At 41.8% G+C, this 13,395-nt stretch overlaps 1 protein-coding gene across 3 annotated transcripts in view; it reads left to right on the top strand.

The window, feature by feature from the left end:
* SGCG (sarcoglycan gamma) overlaps positions 1–13,395 on the top strand; it is a 282,350-nt gene that overhangs the window by 126,704 nt on the left and 142,251 nt on the right. The window lies entirely within an intron of this gene.

Raw genomic sequence — 13,395 nt, 5'->3', positions numbered from 1 at the left:
ATTGAAAACATTGCACCGGTATGTGCCGCTATATATGATATCGGGGTCTTTTCATTACCTGCCTTTCAGACTGTTATTTAATTTTGCTCTTTTAAGACAAATTGTGAAAAGTTTGGATTCACCTTTGCAAAAGGTCAGCCATTTTTCTTTAATGTCAATTTATAGTAGCAATATTTCTGTGGAGAACTTCTGTCTCATGAGAAATGATGTGTGTAACCCTTTACAATACTGCATGTGTCTATCCAAACTTTGACATCTATTTCTTGGCTTTTCAAATTTTACTACAAACAAAACTTATTGCTAAAATTAATAATCAAATATTCTATCAATAAATGCTGTGAGAGATTCTCTTGCTGCGGAGGATCTATTATGTGCAGTGAGTTCCATGTAATGCCTTGTTTTTTTGGTGCTGCAGGACAATTAAACACTACAGGGGTCATTTGATATACTGAAATACGCCTAATTTAGGTGTATTTCAAGCGCGGATCGTGGCGCTTTTAGTTGCACCATTATCTGCGACTTCTCTCTGCTCAATCCAGGTCTAAAATTGTGGGCATGGCATGGGCTGGAAAGGGGATGCGCCGGTATGCCCATCTCATTTATCATTTTCTAATCTTGTTTTAGGCGTAGAAAATGTTCTAAATGTAAGACAGCTAGGAAGCACCGAAGTTATGGAGAGGCCGGCACCTCTTTATAACTTCAGCGGATCCTCTACCAGCTATGGGGCTTTATTAAGACCAGCGTCTAAAAGGCCAGTCTTAATAAATGTGCCACTAGCAGCCTTGCTGCTGGCAGCTGATTACTGGGGGTACTAGCAATGGGATAAATTGTGTTCAGCTTATTTTTAGGAGACCCTTATAACTAAAGAGGATTGCAAAAAATCCCCATTAAATTACAGAGCTTTGAAAAAGTATTCATACCCCTTGAACTTTTTTTCATGTTACATCCACAAACTTAAATGTATTTTATTGGGATCTTATGTGATAGACCAACACAAAGTAGCAAGTACAGTACGTGTGAAGTGAAAAGAAAATGATACATGGTTTTTAAAAATTTTCATAAATAAAAATCTGAAAATTTGTATTCAGCCCCCTATACTCTGATACCCCTAGGTAAAATCCCAGTGTGACAAATTGCCTTCAGAAGTCACATAATAAGTAAATAGAGTGCACCTGTGTGTAAGTTATTCTCAGTACAACAACAGCTGTTCTGTGAAGGCCTCAGAGGTTTGCAAAAGAACATTAGTGATCAAACAGCATCATGAAAACCAAGGAACACACCAGACAGGTCAGGAATAAAGTTGTGAAAAAGTGTAAAGCACGGTTAGGTTATTAAAAAAAATATCCCAAGCAAAAGTATGGCACAACTGCAAACCTACCAAGCCATGGCAGTCCACCTAAACTGACAACCCAGGCAAGGAGAGCACTATTAGAAAAACAGCCATGAAACCCATGGTCACTCTGGAAGAGCTGCAGAGATCCACAGCTCAGGTGGAAGAAGCTGTCCACAGGACAGCTATTTGTGTATTTTTTACAGTTTGCCAGAAGACTTGTAGGGGACACAGCAAATATGTGGAAGAAGGTGCTCTGGTCAGATAAGACCAAAGTTGAACTTTTTGGCCTAAATGCCAAACGCTATTTGTGGCAGAAAACTAACACTGGACATCACCCTGAACACAACATTCCCACTGTGAAACATGGTGGTGGCAGCATCATGCTGTGGGGATACTTTTCTTCTGCAGGGACAAGGAAGCTGGTCAGAGTTGATCGGAAGAAGGATGGAGCTAAATACAGAGGAATAGTGGAGGAAAACCTGGTAGAGGCTACAAAAGACTTGAGACTGGGGCGGAGGTTCACCTTCCAGCAGGACAATGACCTAAACATACAACCAGAGCTAAAATGAAATGGTTTAGATCAAAGCATATTCATGTGTTAGAATGGCCCAGTCAAAGTCAAGATGTAAATCCCATTGAGAATCTCTGGTAAGACTTTTAAATTGCTGTTCACACAGGCTCTCCATCCAATCTGACTGAGCTTGAGCTATTTTGCACATACTTGCTACTTTGTGTTGGTCTATCACATAAAATTCTAATAAAACATATTTAAGTTTGTGGGTGTAATGTGAAAAAATGTGGAAAACTTCAAGGGGTATGAATACTTTTTCAAGGCACTGTATCAAATAACATGTCAAAACATATGGCAAATGGATCTGACCTGCATACACCGTTTTCAAGAACAGTATTAACAGTAGACCAAAGTGTAGACCCAGTGTATACAGAAACATATAATTAATGAGAATACATATTTGACAAAAATGTATACTAATATAATGAGGCAATAAGGTAGGAAGTAGGCATGTTTCCAATAAAGTAATCAGCACAGGTCCTAGCGTGTGAGACCAAACATAGACTCTAACATGAGAAGGGTGCAGACAGCATCCCCCCTATGGCAGCCCATTGGAGATATTCACAGGATATATTACAGCCAAGATATTAGGTTGCAGCGCTAAGTAAAGAACTCATTTGCAAGAAGGTATAGTCAGTGTGTCATAGAGGCCTTTATCCAATGCACCTAAATGTGTCAGTTTTTTGGGCAGGTTCTGTGCTTAACGATGACTGCCTCAAAAGGACTAACTTGTGTGACATGGGTTTTCCACCTTGCTGGTGTAGGAGTGATAGGATTAATCCAATGGAGTGCTGTACACTTTCTGGCTAAAAATAATGACTCCCTCAAAACATCCTCATCCAAAACCTATGCAAAGTACTGCAGGTAAGGGGGGCATATGGAAGCCATCAAGTTGGGATAGTATTTTGAATACCTCAGTCTACAGTTTGGAGACAAGAAGACAACACCACCGCATGTGATCTGTGGTGCTCTCCGCCCCACATCACTGCCAGCAACGAAAGTAGTTAGGTATAGTGTCCGAAAGTATACCGGAAGGTTAAATACCAGTCCTTGCATTTGCTGCTTGATTCACAGGGACATGTTCCTGGATCTTCTTGCCTGGCCCTGTCAATCAAGAAAGGGGGGGCTGACAGAAGAAGCAGGGGAGCACATAGGATTCCAGACCCGCCCTTTGTGCACTTAACGGCTCATTTGAACATTGATTAAAAGTACTAAGGTATCTACATTCAGCTGAGCTAGTTCTACAAGGCATTTTGTGAATTTCTTGGTGACAGACCTCCTTTAGGGCTCATGCACACGATCGTATGCCCTCCGACACATACGGTCCGTGAGCGGGCCATGTGTCCCAGGGTGGCATACATCGTGCGCACGGGAGCGCACAGCATCATAGGTTACTATGATGCTGTGCGCATCGGGCCGCCCTCGGGGCTATTGTCCTGCAGTCATATGATATTATAAGTGCAGGATAATAGCCCCGCGGGCGGCCCGATGCGCACAGCATCATAGTAACCTATGATGCTGTGCGCTCCCGTGCGCGCAATGTATGCCTCTCCCGGACATATGGCCTGCTCACGGACTGTATGTCTCGGAGGGCATACGGTCGTGTGAATGAGCCCTTTAAAGGATGTCCAGGATTTTAATACTGATGGCCTATCTTCAAGATTGGCCATAGTAACCTGATACCCTGTATCTTTGCCAATCAGCTGAAGTCAGCACTGAAACTACACAGCTCCGTCCATTGTGTAGTAGACGGAGCTTGTAGCCGCAGCTCTGATCCTATTGACTTCAGTGGCAGTCACGAGGAGGTTACCAGCTCCGTCCTCTACACAGTGGACGGAGCTCTGTAGTTCCGGTGCTGACTACACTTGATGACTTTAAGTTTAAATTTGTTTATATCGATATCAGGATATGATGGCTCTGCAAAGTGAAGGAGAGCGGACCGTGCATGCATCACTACCTTCCATTAATTTCTGTGGGAGTACTGAAAATAGCCAACCGGTAAAGTGAAGGAAAACGGTTTGTTCTATAGATAGGTGCAGGTCCCAGAGGTGGGACCCGCACATATTAGACTTTAAGGCCATATCCTAGCGATATGTCCCCAATAAGGGCTTATGCACACAACCATAGCCTGTTTTACAGTCTGAAAATTGCAGATCCGCAAAACACGGATTCCGACGGAACAGTCCTATCCTTGTCCGTAAAACGGACTTGCTAAAATAGCCAAGCACACTGCTTGGCTGTTCTCGGCACTCCCATAGAAATGAAAGAGGGGCGGCCTTGCATGCTCAGTTTTGCCCTCCTGCACTTTGCAGGCTCCGTTCTAAGGATAGGTGTGGGTCCCAGAGGTGGGACCCGCACCTATCAGACATTGGGGGCATATCCTAGCGATATGCTTCCAATGTCCAAGATGGACCAACCCCTTTATCTTTGGCTACATGATAAATGTAATTTGCTAAAGTGAAACAACCCCTTTAAGGCCTTTTCAGGTCTGATCTTTAAAGGGTTAAACCTAACCATATCACTTCTTTCTCATATATCTAATGCTTGGGTTAGGAAATATTTTAAGTACTATTTTTTATATATAATTAGCAGAAATAAGGAAATGACTCAGTCGCCTTGGTTAAGCCACATGATGTTTGTAAGATGAAGCCTTTCTCTCTGATACAAAAGGCTCTCTTGTCTTTGCAGAACACACCCAAGTGGTCTGTTAGAAACATCTCTGCAGGAATTATTTTAGAAGTCTAGTGGTTTCCTCTTCTTTATAGCGAACTAAAAGATCTCCTAAATTAAGATTTCTTTTTGTACTGCCTAAATATAGACAAAGAGATGTGCCCATAAGGATTCTGGGAATGCTGAAGAAATGTTTGGGGGTTCGCCCATTCAGGACCCTCATCAATTAGAAAAGATGAGGCGGAGAATGTTAAATAGTGTCTTTCACCCTGTAAAACCCATTATGTTCATGTATTACTGTGTAATGCTTCATTTCTCCTGTGGCTGCATTACAGGGCAATCGAATTCCCCTCACAAACGTTTGGGATTCGCTAAAATTAGAGATAAGCGAATTGGGATTGTCCTACTTTGGACAAACCCGATTCGTTCATCTAAATAACAGAATTTTATTAGCATCCCTTTTCCATACATGCAGTAAAATACATTGGCTCTGAAGAGGCTGCATTAAGATGTTCACCATTAGGCTACATGCACACGACCGTTGTGTGTTTTGCGGTCCGCTAATTGCGGACCCGCAAAACACGGATGGCGTCCGTGTGCGTTCCGCAATTTGCGGTACGGCACAGACAGCCATTAATATAACTGCCTATTCTTGTCCGCAAAACGGACAAGAATAGGACAGGTTATATTTTTTTTGCGGACCACGGAACGGAGCAACTGATGCGGACAGAACACGGAGTGCTGTTAGCATCTTTTGCGGCCCCATTGAAGTGAATGGGTCTGCATCTGATCCGCCAAAACGGTGGCTCGGATGCGGACTAAAACAACGGTCGTGTGCATGTAGCCTTATTGCGAGCCTTTCTCAGTCTTGGACATGCACTGGTGTGGTGATTAGCTGCTCATGCATGAAGGTATTTCATAATGAATCCGAACCCGGAATGATTGTAGTGCACACTTGGTTCTGGTGCTGTATTTATATAATGAGCTTGGTTCTGGGGCTGCATTAATGTGATGAGCTTGGTTCTGGTGCTGTATTTATATAGAGAGTTTGGTTCTGGTGCTGTATTTATATATTGTGCTTGGTTCTGGTGCTGTATTTATATAATAAGCTTGGTTCTGGTGCTGTATTTCTGCAATGAGCTCTGTTCTGATTTTGTATTTATATAATGAGCTTGGTTCTGGTGCTGTATTTCTGTAATGGGCTTGGTTCTGGTGCTGTATTTATGTAATCAGCTTGGTTCTGGTGCTGTATTTATATAATGAGCTTGGTTCTGGTGCTGTATTTATATAATGAGCTTGGTTCTGGTGCTGTATTTCTGTAATGGGCTTGGTTCTGGTGCTGTATTTATATAATGAGCTTGGTTCTGGTGCTGTATTTATGTAATGAGCTTGGTTCTGGTCATGCACTTATATGATGAGCTTGGTTCTGGTGCTGTATTTATATAATGAGTCTGGTTCTGGTGTTGTATTTATATAATGAGTCTGGTTCTGGTGTTGTATTTATGTAATGAGCTTGGTTCTGGTCATGCACTTATATGATGAGCTTCGTTCTGGTTCTGTATTTATATAATGAGTCTGGTTCTTTTGCTGTATTTATGTAATTAGTCTGGTTCTACTGGATGTTGACATGAAAGAAGCACTCTGGGATTTTTTCTTTGTCTAAATTGTACAGGATAGGCCATTATTAAAGAATAAGTTAGAGGCTCTTGTGTATGCCTGTTTTATTTGATGTGTAAGTTGAGGGTTAGCAACCAGTTTGATTCCGTCTACCCCTTTCTTAATGAATCCTACATTTCCCATTATGCTTGGCTTTGCAGAGACAAAGGAACGGAGTATTACCTCACTGCACTTTTCTGAGTCTTCTGAGGGCAGCCATAACAGATCAGTGACACAGCTGCTGTCCCCTCACACTGCAGGGTCTCCATGTTCCTCTGTCATTAAGCTTGAGCCTTTCTGCCCTCTCTACCCTGTCCTCTTCTCTCCCATGTCAGCTCTTACATGCAGGAGGCAGGGAGACCAGTGTGAAGCTACATCTGGAGAGATAGCACACACAGATGGTACAGACAGGCAGTGTGAGTCAGGAGGTTTATATAACTGCAGCCAATCACTGTATACACTCACCTACTATGTATCTGCACTCCTGGTTCTCTACATACAGGAGACATTATATCTTCAACAGAATACAGGGATATACAGAGGAACATGAGAGCTGCCAGTTTGGATTTAAGTGGTGATGTCATTCTGTACTTCACTGGAAGTTAGTCGCAGGGAAGACACCGAGTTCCTGTTTACACAAGAGAGCAAGCTCTGGGCTGCGGCTCAGAATTTAGGTAACATAACCTGGTTCCCATAATGAAAAGGTTCCAAATCAAAAATCTAATTATCCTAAATTTTACAGTTGAAAGAAATAAGAGTAGATGATGGCAAACATAAATGCTGTATCATATAGAAACAATAGTAGCCGTTGAACTAATATGTACGAGAATAGCCTGGACTTAAACCACTTCATATATAATGGGTAAAGAACACATATACTCCCTCTACTTATCTACAGGATAATATTTTAAATTTGACCAGAATTCATTAAAACTGGGCTATCCTTTCCTTTTGTAAACTCATAGGAAAATCTCTCCAATTATCTCATATGGAAACTTTTTAACTAAGCGAATGCCGTCACCTTCTTTGCAAACCTAGAACCTCTGGCAGCAAATGAGGCGCAACCATAGGCACAAACTGGGAAAATACAAAGGATTGCGCTCTTTAAAGAAAGTGTCAGGTCTGTCTGCTGTCGTAGCTAATATGTATATTATATTAACATGCTGTTATTACTGGATATATACAATACATTCTTTTCATGTTGCGGTCTTGTGCTAAAATAAAATAAAAAATTAAGTTTCCCACCATCATGCTCCATGCAATACACCATAATGAGAAAGTGAAAACAGAATTTTAGAAATGTTTGCAAATGTATCCAAAAGGAAAAATTTTGTATGGACATAATAAGTATTCAGCCCCTTTTCTATGAGTCTTGAAATTTAGCTCTGTGAGGGCTTCCCATTTCTATTGATCATGTTTGAGATGTTTATACACCTTCATTGGAGTCCATCTGTGGTAAATTCAGTTGGTTGGACATGATTTGGAGAGACACAGCCCTGACTATACACAATCTCACAGCTGACAATGCATATCAGAGCAAAAACCAACCCACGAGGAGGAAAGAACTGCTTGTAGAGCTCAGAGAGATGTTTGTGTGTCTGCACAGATCTTAAGAACTGTGCAAAAATGTCTCCTCCACTGAAAGTTCCCAAGAGCACAGTGCCCTCCATAATTCTGAAATGGAAGAACAACCAGGGCTCTTGAGCTGGCTGTCTCACCAAACTGTAAGGGTATTGGTAAGAGAGGTGACTAAGAACCAAATGATTACTCTGGCAGAGCCCAAAGATTCTGTGTGCAGATGTAAAGTTCTAGAAGGTCAACCATCCGTGCAGTACTCCACCAATATGGGCTTTATGTTAAAGTATGATACTTGCTATGCTGTGCTTGCTATTCTCTAGTAAACTGAGTATTAAGTGATACTATATTCTGCTGACTGGTTTGGCCAGTATTTGAGGGCAGGCCCACATACCATATCTAAAATCTCTGTGGGGAGAGGGTGTTCTGATTCATTATGGTATTTCCCATATTGGTACTCATCGTCCAGGACCTGAGTGTACCAGTGGCCTGCAGGAGCAGGGACTAGACAAGGGAAGCTCTAGTGGTCGGGTGCCTCCACGCTGGATTTTCAGCTTTCCCCAGCATGTTAGTATGATATCTAAAGTAGATAATAAAAGGATGGCTTTAAAACATGGCTAAAACTGGCCATACGCTTAAAGAGGTTTACCAGTTTGCAACAGCATCTTTTAAAATAATCATTTATGACTGTAGCTGTAATTTTGTATTGTATTTCTTTTACCTTTATGGCTCCTATCTTCCAACCATATGCAGCGAGCCCTGGAGGTTGTGGTGCAGAGGTTAGGAGTGGTAGTGGCCCTGGTGAAGTGTTGTGTCATGGTGTACTCTCTCAGGCCATTGCTCCCTGGGGATCGATGCAGTGTAAAGTGTAGTTTTGTGGCACCAGTAAGGATTATGGAGGCAGGTTGGATGGCTGCAGCTTAGCACTAGTAATGTACTGGCCTAGTATTAGTCTGGGTTATGGGTGTCTTGGCCAAAGTCCCTCACCTCACAGCAGTGTCTTTTAATGCTGGTCATTCTACTATCTTTTCAAGGATCTACTTAAAGATAATTGATGGCTGTTCTTTCTGGATAATCCTTCTTAGAAGCAGGAGCTCAGCAATGTGCTTCCTTGCCTTGCTTGGGTTGCACAGGAACTCTCAATCTCCCAGCAGAAAGCAGGACCAGCCCAGTCCTGCCAAAAGGGGAAGAACAGGGTGTTAGTCTTTTTCCTTGCCAACCTTTGCCAACCATTCCCTACTGAAACAAACGGCCAAAAACATAGAAAATACACAACAATATAATACATAAACTACATATAATTGTAGTAACCCCAGGTCTGGGGTACTGCACATGTCCATGCAGCTCTTTCGTATTTCCTGTGTTATGTCCACACAAGGATCATATTAGGAGAGTGTCTATGTAACAAGCTGGTTGGGAGGAACTGTAAACTAGCTGGGTGTTAGGGATGGTGCTCGAGGTTTGATAGAGAAAGTAGAAGCGCATCATGGGTTTGGTTGAATACAAGAAGTGCTACTTAAAGGATGGAAACGAGTGATTGGTTTACATGGTAAAAAGGGGCCTGGAAAGTCCAACTTGGAAAAAAAAGCATGGGAAAGATGTACATGAAGTAAGCAATTACATGAGCATATATGTTGAAAACTATAGTGGGGAGAGGGGAATTTACTGCCAAAGTGTTAAAATAAATTCAGAACAGATGAGACACTGACATTGCAATTAAACATTTTGTTTGTTGGAGTCTCCAGGACGAGGACCTAATGGACATGTATGATCCACACTCATTACATATGTGCAGCTGCTCTTTCCAGTAATAGACTGCTAGGTGACTTCACAGGCACAGACAGCTGGGTAGAAGTCGGTGACGATTTCTTCTGACCCGAATGACAGGTCTACCTGTAGAGAGTGTAGCTGGCCAGCTAAGACCTGTCCTAGGTTGCTAATATAGCTTATATGTTTATACAGCTAAACCTGCCAATAACCTTAATACAGTTCCTATGTTTGTGTGTTAAAGACAAAAAACTGTTATATTTTGTGTTCACAGAAGCAGAAAAGATAATATGCCTTTAAGATTCATTATATAATGTAAGGTAAACTCAATGACACAGTAGAAACAGAAAGCATAGAGTTAAACTGTTGTTGCTGGGCAGGAGTCTTGATGAATTACAGCCAGCCTCACACACAGCAACAGTTTTGACCAATCACAGCCAGCCTCACACACAGCCAGGAGCTGCTAGAATCATTGCACCAGAGGAGAGAAGCTGAACAGACATTCACTCCACTAAGAGCTGTGTTTTATGGAAGCAGAGAGGGCAAAATAGGTATTTAAAACAGTTATATAATGTTCCTACTGTTAATATAATGATTAGAACTGTATACTGAACTACAAACCGGATTCCAAAAAAGTTGGGACACTATACAAATCGTGAATAAAAACTGAATGCAATGATGTGGAGGTGCCAACTTCTAATATTTTATTCAGAATAGAACATAAATCACGGAACAAAAGTTTAAACTGAGAAAATGTACCATTTTGAGGGAAAAATATGTTGAATCAGAATTTCATGGTGTCAACAAATCCCCAAAAAGTTGGGACAAGGCCATTTTCACACTGTGTGGCATCTCCCCTTCTTCTTACAACACTCAACAGACGTCTGGGGACCTAGGAGACCAGTTTCTCAAGTTTAGAAATAGGAATGCTCTCCCATTCTTGTCTAATACAGGCCTCTAACTGTTCAATCGTCTTGGGCCTTCTTTGTTGCACCTTCCTCTTTATGATGCGCCAAATGTTCTCTATAGGTGAAAGATCTGGACTGCAGACTGGCTATTTCAGTACCCGGATCCTTCTCCTACGCAGCCATGATGTTGTGATTGATGCATAATGTGGTCTGGCATTATCTTGTTGAAAAATGCAGGGTTTTCCCTGAAAGAGATGACGTCTGGATGGGAGCATATGTTGTTCTAGAACCTGAATATATTTTTCTGCATTGATGGTGCCTTTCCAGACATGCAAGCTGCCCATGCCACACGCACTCATGCAACCCCATACCATCAGAGATGCAGGATTCTGAACTGAGCGTTGATAACAACTTGGGTTGTCCTTGTCCTCTTTGGTCCGGATGACATGGCGTCCCAGATTTCCAAAAAGAACTTTGAATCGTGACTTGCCTGACCACAGAACAGTCTTCCATTTTGCCACACTCCATTTTAAATGATCCCTGGCCCAGTGAAAACGCCTGAGCTTGTGCATCTTGCTTAGAAATGGCTTCTTCTTTGCACTGTAGAGTTTCAGCTGGCAACGGCGGATGGCACGGTGGATTGTGTTCACTGACAATGGTTTCTGGAAGTATTCCTGAGCCCATTCTGTGATTTCCTTTACAGTAGCATTCCTGTTTGTGGTGCAGTGTCGTTTAAGGGCCCGGAGATCACGGGCATCCAGTATGGTTTTACGGCCTTGACCCTTACGCACAGAGATTGTTCCAGATTCTCTGAATCTTCGGATGATGTTATGCACAGTTGATGATGATAGATGAAATGTCTTTGCAATTTTTCGCTGGGTAACACCTTTCTGATATTGCTCCACTATCTTTCTGCGCAACATTGTGGGAATTGGTGATCCTCTACCCATCTTGGCTTCTGAGAGACACTGCCACTCTGAGAAGCTCTTTTTATACCCAATCATGTTGCCAATTGACCTAATTAGTGTTAATTGGTCTTCTAGCTCTTCGTTATGCTCAAATTTACTTTTTCCAGCCTCTTATTGCTACTCGTCCCAACTTTTTTGGGATTTGTTGACACCGTGAAATTTTGAATCAACGTATTTTTCCTTTAAAATGATACATTTACTCGGATTAAACGTTTGATCTGTCATCTACGTTCTATTACAAATAAAATATTGACATTTGCCATCTCCACATCATTGCATTCAGATTTTATTCACAATTTGTTTAGTGTCCCAACTTTTTGGGAATCCGGTTTGTAGCTATATGTGTTTACTTACAGTTCCACCAATTGCAAACTACAAAGTTCACAATCCAAATTCAAATTCCATATTGCAATCCAAATTGCATACAACCATACCAGATCATACTCAACCAATCTGCAAATAGTTACTGCTAACTGCATACTGCAAATTGCGACCAAATTCAGCAAGTAGAACTATTAGGGTACTTTCACACTTGCGGCAGAGTGATCCGGCAAGCAGTTCCATCGCTGGAACTGCCTGACAGATCCGTCAAAACATTTGCCAACTGATGGCATTTGTAAGACTGATCAGAATCCTGATCCATCTTACAAATGCATTGAAATGCCGGATCCGTCTTTCCGGTGTCATCCGGAAAAACGGATCTGGCGTTTATACGCAGACCGGAAGGACAGATCCGGCATTCCGGTATTTTGAATGCCGGATCCGACCCTAATACATTCCTATGGAAAAAAATGCCGGATCCGGCATTCAGGCAAGTGTTCAGTTTTGTTGGCCGGAGATAAAACCGTAGCATGCTGCGGTTTTATCTCTGTCCTGATCACTCAAAAAGACTGAACTGAAGACATCCTGATGCATCCCGAACGGATTGCTCTCCATTCAGAATGCATGGGGCTAAAACTGATCAGTTATTTTCCAGTATAGAGCCCCTAGGACGGAACTCTATGCCGGAAAAGAAAAACGCAAGTGTGAAAGTACCCTTAGTTAGACCTCAGATATACCTCTCAGAGAGATCATAAAGTGCTTAAATAACTTAAAGTGAGGATACAGATACTGAAGAGAGAAATATATTCACCATTTTAAGTTGAATGACAAGGTTGAACAGTTGAACCACCATCTTATGCATACCGCCATTTTGTGATATCTTTTCAACACGTGTTATGTACATGGACTATCTGCTGCGGTGGCGGCAGTGTTATGTATGAAGAAAAGTTGAAGTTAATAAAGAATTTATTTCAAGCATTTGGCGTGCTCTTTAAACCTACTGTTTCCATAGAACGGCACTAGAAGAATTACAGAGTAACAGACAGTCTGGTTAGACTAAAAGTCAGAGATATCAGAATTCTTCTAATGCCACAGCGCAACAGAGAGTGACCTTCAAGTTATTGTTTATGAACTGTGCCATGTTGCGTCTGGAGAAATGAAGTTAACAAGCAGATATTGCATTCTTAGATTTTGTGTTTAATTGTTTTACTATTGCCTGGCTGCCAGCGATCAAAATAAGAGCTGCACTGATTCTTTTTATTCCCGGCCTCAATGGTGTATTTTTTGGACATAGCCATAATAAATCAATTTGTCTCTCATAAGTTTTATTATATTCCACTCTCCTCCATAGGCTGTGCCTAATGCTACTTTCACGCTAATGTTTTTTGCTGGATCCGGCCGGGTTCAGCAAAAACGCTTCCGTTACTCATAATGCAACCGTCTGCATCCGTTATGAACGGATCCGTTTGTATTATCTTTAACAGCTCAGAGGCATCCATTATGATCTCCATTGAAAGTCAATTTGGGATGGATCCGTTTTCTATTGTGTCAGAGAAAACAAATCTGTCCCCATTGACTTGCCTTGTGGGTCATGACGGACCATGCTCTCTGGTGTGGGAATGCAAC

Source organism: Bufo bufo, chromosome 3 (genome assembly GCF_905171765.1).
Source record: "Bufo bufo chromosome 3, aBufBuf1.1, whole genome shotgun sequence".
Lineage (NCBI taxonomy): Eukaryota > Metazoa > Chordata > Amphibia > Anura > Bufonidae > Bufo > Bufo bufo.
The sequence above is the reverse complement of the archived record's forward strand: the minus strand, read 5'-3'. Positions and strand labels throughout refer to the sequence as shown.